This window comes from Erythrolamprus reginae, chromosome 1 (assembly GCF_031021105.1).
Source record: "Erythrolamprus reginae isolate rEryReg1 chromosome 1, rEryReg1.hap1, whole genome shotgun sequence".
In the NCBI taxonomy this organism is placed as follows: domain Eukaryota; kingdom Metazoa; phylum Chordata; class Lepidosauria; order Squamata; family Dipsadidae; genus Erythrolamprus; species Erythrolamprus reginae.
Genome location: NC_091950.1, coordinates 3382707 through 3391638, shown reverse-complemented (window position 1 = coordinate 3391638; position 8932 = coordinate 3382707). Strand labels below are relative to the sequence as shown.

At 40.2% G+C, this 8932-nt stretch overlaps 1 long non-coding RNA gene across 1 annotated transcript; it reads right to left on the bottom strand.

Moving 5' to 3' along the window:
- Positions 1-2277: 2277 nt before the first annotated feature.
- LOC139156343 (uncharacterized) lies at positions 2278-5958 on the bottom strand. The gene is made up of 3 exons (XR_011557300.1): positions 5895-5958; positions 2622-2733; positions 2278-2414 (listed from the first exon to the last, which is right to left on the bottom strand). It is a non-coding gene; the product is annotated as an uncharacterized lncRNA (long non-coding RNA).
- Between the last annotated feature and the right edge of the window lie 2974 nt (positions 5959-8932).

Sequence of the window (8932 nt, the reverse complement as noted above, 5' to 3'; positions counted from 1 at the left end):
TATCTATCTATTGTTTGATTGATTTTTATGCCACCCTTCTCCTTAGACTCAGGGCGGCTTACAACATGTTAGCCATAGTACTTTTTAGCAGAGCCAGCCTATTGCCCCCACAATCCGGGTCCTCATTTGACCCACCTCGGAAGGATGGACGGCTGAGTCAACCTTGAGCTGGTGATGAGATTTGAACTGCTGACCTTCAGATCTACAGTCAGCTTCAGTGGCCTGCAGTACAGCACTCTACCTGCTGCGCCACCCGGGCTCTTTCAGTTACCTTTTGCAATGAGTGTGGTTCTCAAGGGCATTGAGGAAACCTCAGGGACAAAATAACTTGATGTTTAGAAATCACATTAATTAAGATCATGGAAAGTGAATCCATGGTATAAGAGACCACGATGTTTGGATGGTTTTTTTCCTGTGTCAGTCTTCATGATTCCATATATTTTACTGCTTTTTTACTATTAGCAATCCTTTCCTAAGGAATCTATCTTGATATATTGGACTGATAACATAGAATTAACAGATGAAGGTGATTCATATACATGATATGGGTACTAATAAGACGGAAAAATTAGGACAGGGAGGGTTGGCATGCTGGTGTGCTTATGCACGCCCCTTACTGACCTCTTAGGAATTGGGTGAGGTCAACAGTGGACAGTCTAAGGGTAATGTTTTGGGGGTTTGGTGATGATACTACTGAGTCACAGTGACTTCCAGGCATTAACCACTTGGTTGCTGAAATCATATTTTCTATAGTCAAGTTTGGAGCAGTTCACTTTGAGTTTCTATCTGTTGTGTGCTCATGTATTGTTGTGGTTGAAGCTGAAAAAATCATTGAGAGGAAGGACGTTGTAGCAGATAATTTTATGAGTTATGCTTAGGTTGGGCTGAAGACGAACTAGTTCTAAGCTTTCTAAGCCCAGGATTTCAAATCTAGTTGCGTAAGGTCTACTGTTGCTGGTAGAGGAGTGGAGGGCTCTTCTAATAAAGTATCTCTGGACACTTTCTAATGTATTTATGTCTGCTATGCGATGTGGGTTCCAGACAGATGAGCTGTATTCAAGGACTGGGCTGGTGAAAGTTTTTTATGTTGTGGTTAGTAGTGTGATAACACTGGAGAAGAAGCTACGTAAGATTAGGTTAACAACTCTTGAAGCCTATTTGGCGATGTTGTTGCAGTGGCCTTTAGCCCTTAGGTCATTTGATAGGAATATTCCAAGGTCTTTGACAGAGTGAGGGTTTTCTGCAAAGTCTTGTCTCTTCAGCTTGTATTTGGTGTTCTGATTCTTTTTGCCAAGGGGTAGGACAGAGCATCTGTTGGTTGAGATTTGGAGTTTATCTATTTTTATTTATTTATTGGATTTCTATGCCACCTCTCTTTGAAGACTCTGGGCGGCTTACAATATATTAAAAACCAGTAGATTACAATAAAATTAAATCCAATTAAATTGAAAAGTACATAACTATCTAAAACTTCTGATTATATTAAAATCAATCATAGCAACCAAGATCACCAAAAGCTCATGTGTGCAAGCATCCTTGTGAGAGATTTTGGTGATTTTTGCCCATTTCTTTCCTTCTGCGCATCACACATGGATCTGTGCAAGGCTGCACATGTAGATGCGCACTTGTCACTGTTTCCACTAAAGGAATGGCAGTCCCAGGCATACTGGGGGCTGCCCAATACTGGCAATTGGTAATATTTAACTTTTGTTTTGTTCTGGTCAAGCAACCACATCAGCTGGAAGACCACAATTTTATTATTTAGATTTGTATGCCGCCCCTCTCCACAGACTCGGGCAAAGTAATTATAAACAGTTGGGGAAGAATGAGACTGTGTGATAAATGTGTGTTTGAAGAACCGGCAAATGTTGACCAGCCACTCCCACCTGAACACATGGCCATCAAACCACACCCACAAAATAAGTCACGCCCACAGGTTGATAGTAAAAAGTTTGGGAACCTCAGCCTGATAATTTGTTTTGTTCTGGTCAAGCAACCACATCAGCTGGAAGACCTCAATGGCAAAGTAACTATAAATAGTTGGGGAAGAATGAGACTGTGTGACTTTATGGCATAATGTGTGGTTGAAGAGCTGGAAACACCTTCCACACTGAAATGTAGGCAAAGAGTTATGACACACAAACAGACCGACACGTTTGTGTAGTGAAATGAATATAATGCTCCCAGCTCCCTGTTAAAAAGTTGCACAACCTTTTCAATGCTGATTTAGATTTATTTGAAGGAATATTTGCCAAATTTTATGTCAATGCATTCATGTTTTTGAGTTTGATAGAAAGCAATTTGAATCATGTGAAGAAAGAAAAAGCGATAGAAGGCAGGAATCTCAGGTCTTTGGCCATATCTTGAAGGCGTCCAGGGTTGTAGGTGGAGATGGTGTTATTTTCCCATAGAATCTATACAAATGAGATAAAATAATAGTTGGATCATAATGAATTTAAGATAAAGTCTGTTATCTCAACCTCAAAATCTTCCCTGCCCTCCTTTCTGGCTTGGAAACACCTGTTCCTCTTCAGGTCAAGGCCTTGGAATGTGTCGCAGCATAAACAAGTGAACATCTGATGCACATCTGTGGCATCTTTACTTGAGGACTGTTTACTTACCGACTACAGCATGAAAAACTCCGTGGACAGTCCAGTTTCCCTAAGTTAGCACTTAGACAGGAAGGGCTACGGCAGTATCCTCCTTGACTACGACACCTGCGCTGGGCATCACCTGTGAAAAGAGAAACAGTAGACAGGGAAAAGATCAGTAAAGATACTTTGTTATTTAGATAAATTTTTCCTTCTAAGACATCACTTTCTTCTACAGAATTTCTGGATTCCTATGAATTCACAAAATTATCTCTGACCAAGGAATCAATTTCTTCCAATCTCCCTTCAGCAGTCCCAATATGTCATATATCATTTTAAACATGGCCCAGAGCTGAATGGGCAGGTGTGCCTGTATCTATTAAGATAATACAGAAGGAAACAATCTGATTCACAACAAAGAAGACCTTGCTGTTATCTCTCTCTCTCCATTATTACTGTGGATCTTTGTTTGCTAAGAAATAATCCTGAATGATCATGGCTGGTTGTGCTGGGTGTTTGGATGGAGATTTTGAGTGAGAATATGATCTTCCCTGGACCTTCAGAATCTGGTTCACTTTTGTCTTTCTTCCCCTTCTCTTAATATTCCTAACACTGCTCTTCTCTGCTCTAGAAAAGCTGTGCATTTGCGACTTTTCTGCAATAGCTTCTCTTTTTTACAAATTGAATAGCTATAGATTCACTAGATAATAGTAGATCCTTGGAACAAACTTCCAGCAGATGTGGTAGATAAATCCACAGTAACTGAATGTAAACATGCCTGGGATAAACATATATCCATCCTAAGATAAAATACAGAAAATAGTATAAGGGCAGACTAGATGGACCATGGGGTCTTTTTCTGCCGTCAGACTTCTATGTTTCTATAATTAATATTTAGGTTTTATTCATTTTATCTCTTCTTTATTACCTAAAACAAATGCATTTAATACTCCTTCCACTTCCTTTTTCCATGACCACCAAGTAGCTGTCATGAGACATGTTGAAAACTTTTGAAATTCATAAGCATAGGGAGAGATTTAACCATACTTGTAACTGGGAAACTTTGATCTTTCTCGATCAGGTCAATTCAAATAATGCGAGAGAATTTCTGAAAGTTCTGCATTCTGACAAAATGGCTATCGACAGACATATAGGCATAAACAATATATACTTACTCTGCAAATAGTATAATCAACAAGGTAAAAAGGGAAAAACAAAACAAAATATCTTCCCATTAAAAATCAACACCCAGATTATATTATATTAATACCAAATTTAACCTCAGATCAAAAATCCAGAAGTAAGCAATACCCCAATCCAATGTTCCCTCTAACCTGCGCCATGCGCTGTGGTGCACTAAAAAATGAAGCCTGCTGCACACTTTTCAAAGTCTGCGCAGAGAGGAGAGGGGGGGAGGGGTGCTGGGACTGGCAAAGCGGCGTTTTGTGCTTCCTCCTCCCCCCTCTTGCTCCCTGTTCATCGGTGGTAGCAATGGCCATCTCCTTTTCCTCTTCGGCAGTGGGGGGCAGCCCCCAGCATGGTGGCAGGGGAGCAGGCGAAGCTGGCTGCCTGGGGAAGTGGCGTGTTTGAAAACCGCACCGCTTCCCTGGGCACAGGCCGTGACGTCATTTCAAAGCCCTGCAGAGCTGCCACTGAGGAGGAGGCAGGAGCTCTGTGGGGCTATGAAATGACCTCAAGGACTGCGCCCAGGGAAACGGCTCCTTTTTCAAACCTGCCACTTGCCTGGGTAGTTGCAGGTGGTATGTATGTATGTATGTATGTATGTATGTATGTATTTATGTGTTTGTTTGTTTGTTTGTTTGTTTGTTTGTTTGTTTATTTGTTTTGACTTCAGTCCCAAAGGGACTGCCACTCAGACACTGTACTTTTCTGCCCACACCGGAAAAAAATTAGAGGGAACACTGCCCCAATCCAGAAAGTGACCAAAAGTTAACAATAAACAGTACTACCCAAACACTCCCAAGACCACTCCTAACTCATACAAATAGGGCAGATCAATAGAATATAAATTGAGAGCAAACTCCATTTCTTAATTATGTTACTTAGTTTGGCAATGAAACAACTTTAAGGGGGAAAACACCCTGAGAGAATACCAAGGGTGCCTTCTCCTATTTTACCACAACATCAACCTTGTCATGTGCTTTGGGCTGAGAGAAGTCCAAACTTACCCCACCAGCTTTCATGCTAAATGTGGGACTAGAACAGTCTCCTGATTTCTAACTTGGTGCTTTGACCACTAGAGCAAACTGGCCCTCTATTGTCCCTCAAACACATCACCATATCTTTTGTTGAGAATTTGATAAACCAAAACTTAAATGAACCAACCAATAACTTACAATAAGAAAACCTCCAGTTAAGCTTTGTAGAGAATAATGAATCATATAGGATTCTTTAACAAAGTGACAAAATTAGTGGACCAGGGAATGCTGTTGCTGTGGTTTACTTGGACTTCAGTAAGGCTTTTGACAAAGTAGACCATAACCTACTACTAAATAAAGTACAAAAATGTGGGATGGACAGCAACTCCACCAGATGGATTCAAAACTGGCTAACCAGCCACAATCAACCCGTTGTGCTCAATGGAACTACATCTACATATATATATATAAAATATATATGATATATGAGATAAAGGAAAGACAATTGGACAGGGGACGGTAGGCACAGTAGTGCACTTATGCATGCCCCTTACTGGCCTCTTAGGAACTTGGAGAGGTCAATCATTGATAGACTAAGGGAGAAATGTTGGGGGTTAGGGGTTGACACTATTGAGTCTGGTAATGAGTTTCACGCTTCGACAACTCGATTGTTAAAGTCAAGTTTTTTACAGTCAAGTTTGGAGTAGTTTATATTAAGTTTGAAACTGTTGCGTGCCCTTGTGTTGTTGCAGTTGAAGCTAAAGTAGTCATTGACCGGTAGGATGTTGCAGCATATGATCTTGTGGGCAATACTTAAATCGTGATTTAGGCGCCATAGTTCTAAGCTTTCTAGACCCAGGATAATTAGTCTATTTTTGTAGGGTATTCTGTTTCGAGTGGAGGAGTGAAGGGCTCTTCTGGTGAAATATATTTGGACGTTTTCAAGGGTGTTGATGTCCGAGATGTCCCAGGGAGGCAAAACCCACAGCCACTCCATCTCTTTGGGGTTGTGCTTGAGCCTCTTATCACCCATCCAGACCCTCACAGCCTCCAGGCACCAGCACATCACCTCCACTGCTTCACTGAATTGCCACAGGGTGGAGATGTGCAGCTGAGTGTTCTCAGCACACTGTTGGTAACTCACCCTGTGTCATCAAATGATCTCACCCAGAGGTTTCATGTAGATATTGATGCTGTATATTTCCCTGGAACTCAAGTTTTAATCTGAATTAAATATCAATGGCATATTGTTCAAAAGTTTGATTTTGCATGCATCAGGTTCAGAACATATAAAAGCAATGTCTGAACAATGTGGATTGTTTTTCAGGGCTCTTTATACATTTCCAAAGGAGTACAAAAACACACACAATATCAGCCAATCAGATACTAGTTGTCAACGTTTCCTTACACAGAAAGTAAAAAAGGGGTTATATAATGTAGAAGGCGCAGAATGTACAACAAAAGGAACTTGCAGTTAGTATGTGGGTTCATGCATGAAGCTATGTGCCTTGAGAGCAGGTGTCCGATCTATCTCTGCACCATCAAAGCCATGTCCTTTTCCTGTAGCACAGCTTTGTTCTACTGGATGCAAGGCATAGATTATAAACACAAAATGTACTTTTGTACTCTAAATTTCAAGCATAACTCTATATGTGGGGCATAGGTCAAGGCTTAAGAAATGCAGAATTTGGGCCAGCACTAAATATGAATATATATCTCAGGCTAGCTTCCTCAGCATTACACTGTGAAATATTGCAACTACTCTTAAATTTATCTGAAATTGTTGTATTTCCTTCTAATGAAACATTACTGTGGGTAAATTATTGCAAAAGTCAGGACAGAAGGAAAAGGGGGGACATGATCAAAACATTTAAATCTGTTAAAGGGTTAAATAAGGTTCAGGAGGGAAGTATTTTTAATAGGAAAGTGAACATAAGAACAAGGGGCACAATCTGAGGTTAGTTGGGGGAAAGATCAGAAGGAACGTGAGAAAAAATTATTTTACTGAAAGACTAGTAGATGCTTGGATCAAACTTCTAGCAGACGTGGTTGGTAAATCCACAGTAACTGATTTTAAACATGCCTGGGATAAACATATATCCATCCTAAAATAAAATACAGGAAATAACATAAGGGCAGACTAGATGGACCATGAGGTCTTTTTCTGCCATCAATTTTCTATGTTTCCATGTTTCCATGTTTCCATGTTTCCATGTTTCCATGTTTCTGTTTCTCTGTTTCTCTGTTTCTCTGTTTCTCTGTTTCTCTGTTTCTCTGTTTCTCTGTTTCTCTGTTTCTCTGTTTCTCTGTTTCTCTGTTTCTCTGTTTCTATCTATCTATCTATCTATCTATCTATCTATCTATCTATCTATCTATCTATCTATCTATCTATCTATCTATAAGGGATTGGAAACTGAGAGACTGAGGGAACTGGGCATGGATAGCCTAGAGAAAAGGAGGGCCAGAGCGGACATGATAGCAGTCTACAAGTATACGAGGAGATGTCACAGAGAGGAGGGGATCACTTTATTCTTCAGGGCACCGTAGGGCCGGACGAGGAACAACAGCTGGAAGCTGACCAAGGAGAGATTCAACATGGAGATAAGGAGGAACTTCCTGATGGTCAGAGTGATTAACCAATGGAACAACCTACCAGCAGACGTTGTGAACTCCAACACTCTGGACATTTTTAAGAGAAGATTGAACTGCCACCTGACTGGTGTACTATAGGGTTCCTGCTTGGGCAGCGGGTTGGACTTGATGGCCTTCACAGTCCCTTTCAACTGTAACAATCAATCAATCCATCCATCCATCCATCCATCCATCCATACATACATACATACATACACACACACACACATACATACATACATACATAAATATTCATCCATTCATTCATTCATTCGAGGGCATTGAGGAAACCTCAGGGACAAACTGACTTGATGTTTAGAAATCACATTAATTAAGATCATGGAAAGTGAATCCATGGTATAAGAGGCCACGATGTTTGGATGGTTTTTTTCCTGTGTCAGTCTTCATGATTCCATATATTTTACTGCTTTAGTAGTATTAGCAATCCTTTCCTAAGGAATCTATCTTGATATATTGGACTGATAACATAGAATTAACAGATGAAGGTGATCCATATACATGATATGGGTACTAATAAGAGGGAAAAGATAGGACAGGAAGGGTTGGCATGCTGGTGCACTTATGCACGCCCCTTACTGACCTGTTAGGAATTGGGTGAGGTCAACAGTGGACAGTCTAAGGGTAATGTTTTCGGGGTTAGGTGATGATACTACTGAGTCACAGTGAGTTCCAAGCATTAACCACGTGGTTGCTGAAATCATATTTTCTATAGTCAAGTTTGGAGCAGTTAACTCTGAGTTTCTATCTGTTGTGTGCTCATGTATTGTTGTGGTTGAAGCTGAAAAAAATCATTGAGAGGAAGGACGTTGTAGCAGATAATTTTAGGAGCTATGCTTAGGTTGGGCTGAAGACGAACTAGTTCTAAGCTTTCTAAGCCCAGGATTTCAAATCTAGTTGCGTAAGGTCTACTGTTGCTGGTAGAGGAGTGGAGGGCTCTTCTAATAAAGTATCTCTGGACACTTTCTAATGTATTTATGTCTGCTATGCGATGTGGGTTCCAGACAGATGAGCTGTATTCAAGGACTGGGCTGGTGAAAGTTTTTTATGTTGTGGTTAGTAGTTTGATATCACTGGAGAAGAAGCTACGTAAGATTAGGTTAACAACTCTTGAAGCCTATTTGGCGATGTTGTTGCAGTGGCCTTTAGCGCTTAGGTCATTTGATAGGAATATTCCAAGGTCTTTGACAGAGTGAGGGTTTTCTGCAAGGTCTTGTCTATTCAGCTTGTATTTGGTGTTCTGATTCTTTTTGCCAAGGGGTAGGACAGAGCATTTGTTGGTTGAGATTTGGAGTTTATTTATTTTTACTTATTTATTGGATTTCTGTGCCACCTCTCTTTGAAGACTTTGGGCGGCTTACAATATATAAAAAAACAGTAGATTACTATAAAATTAAATCCATTTAAATTAAAAAGTATATAACTATCTAAAACTTCTGATTATATTAAAATCAATCATAGCAACCAAGATCACCAAAAGCTCATGTGTGCAAGCCTCCTTGTGAGAGATTTTGGTGATTTTTGCCCATTTCT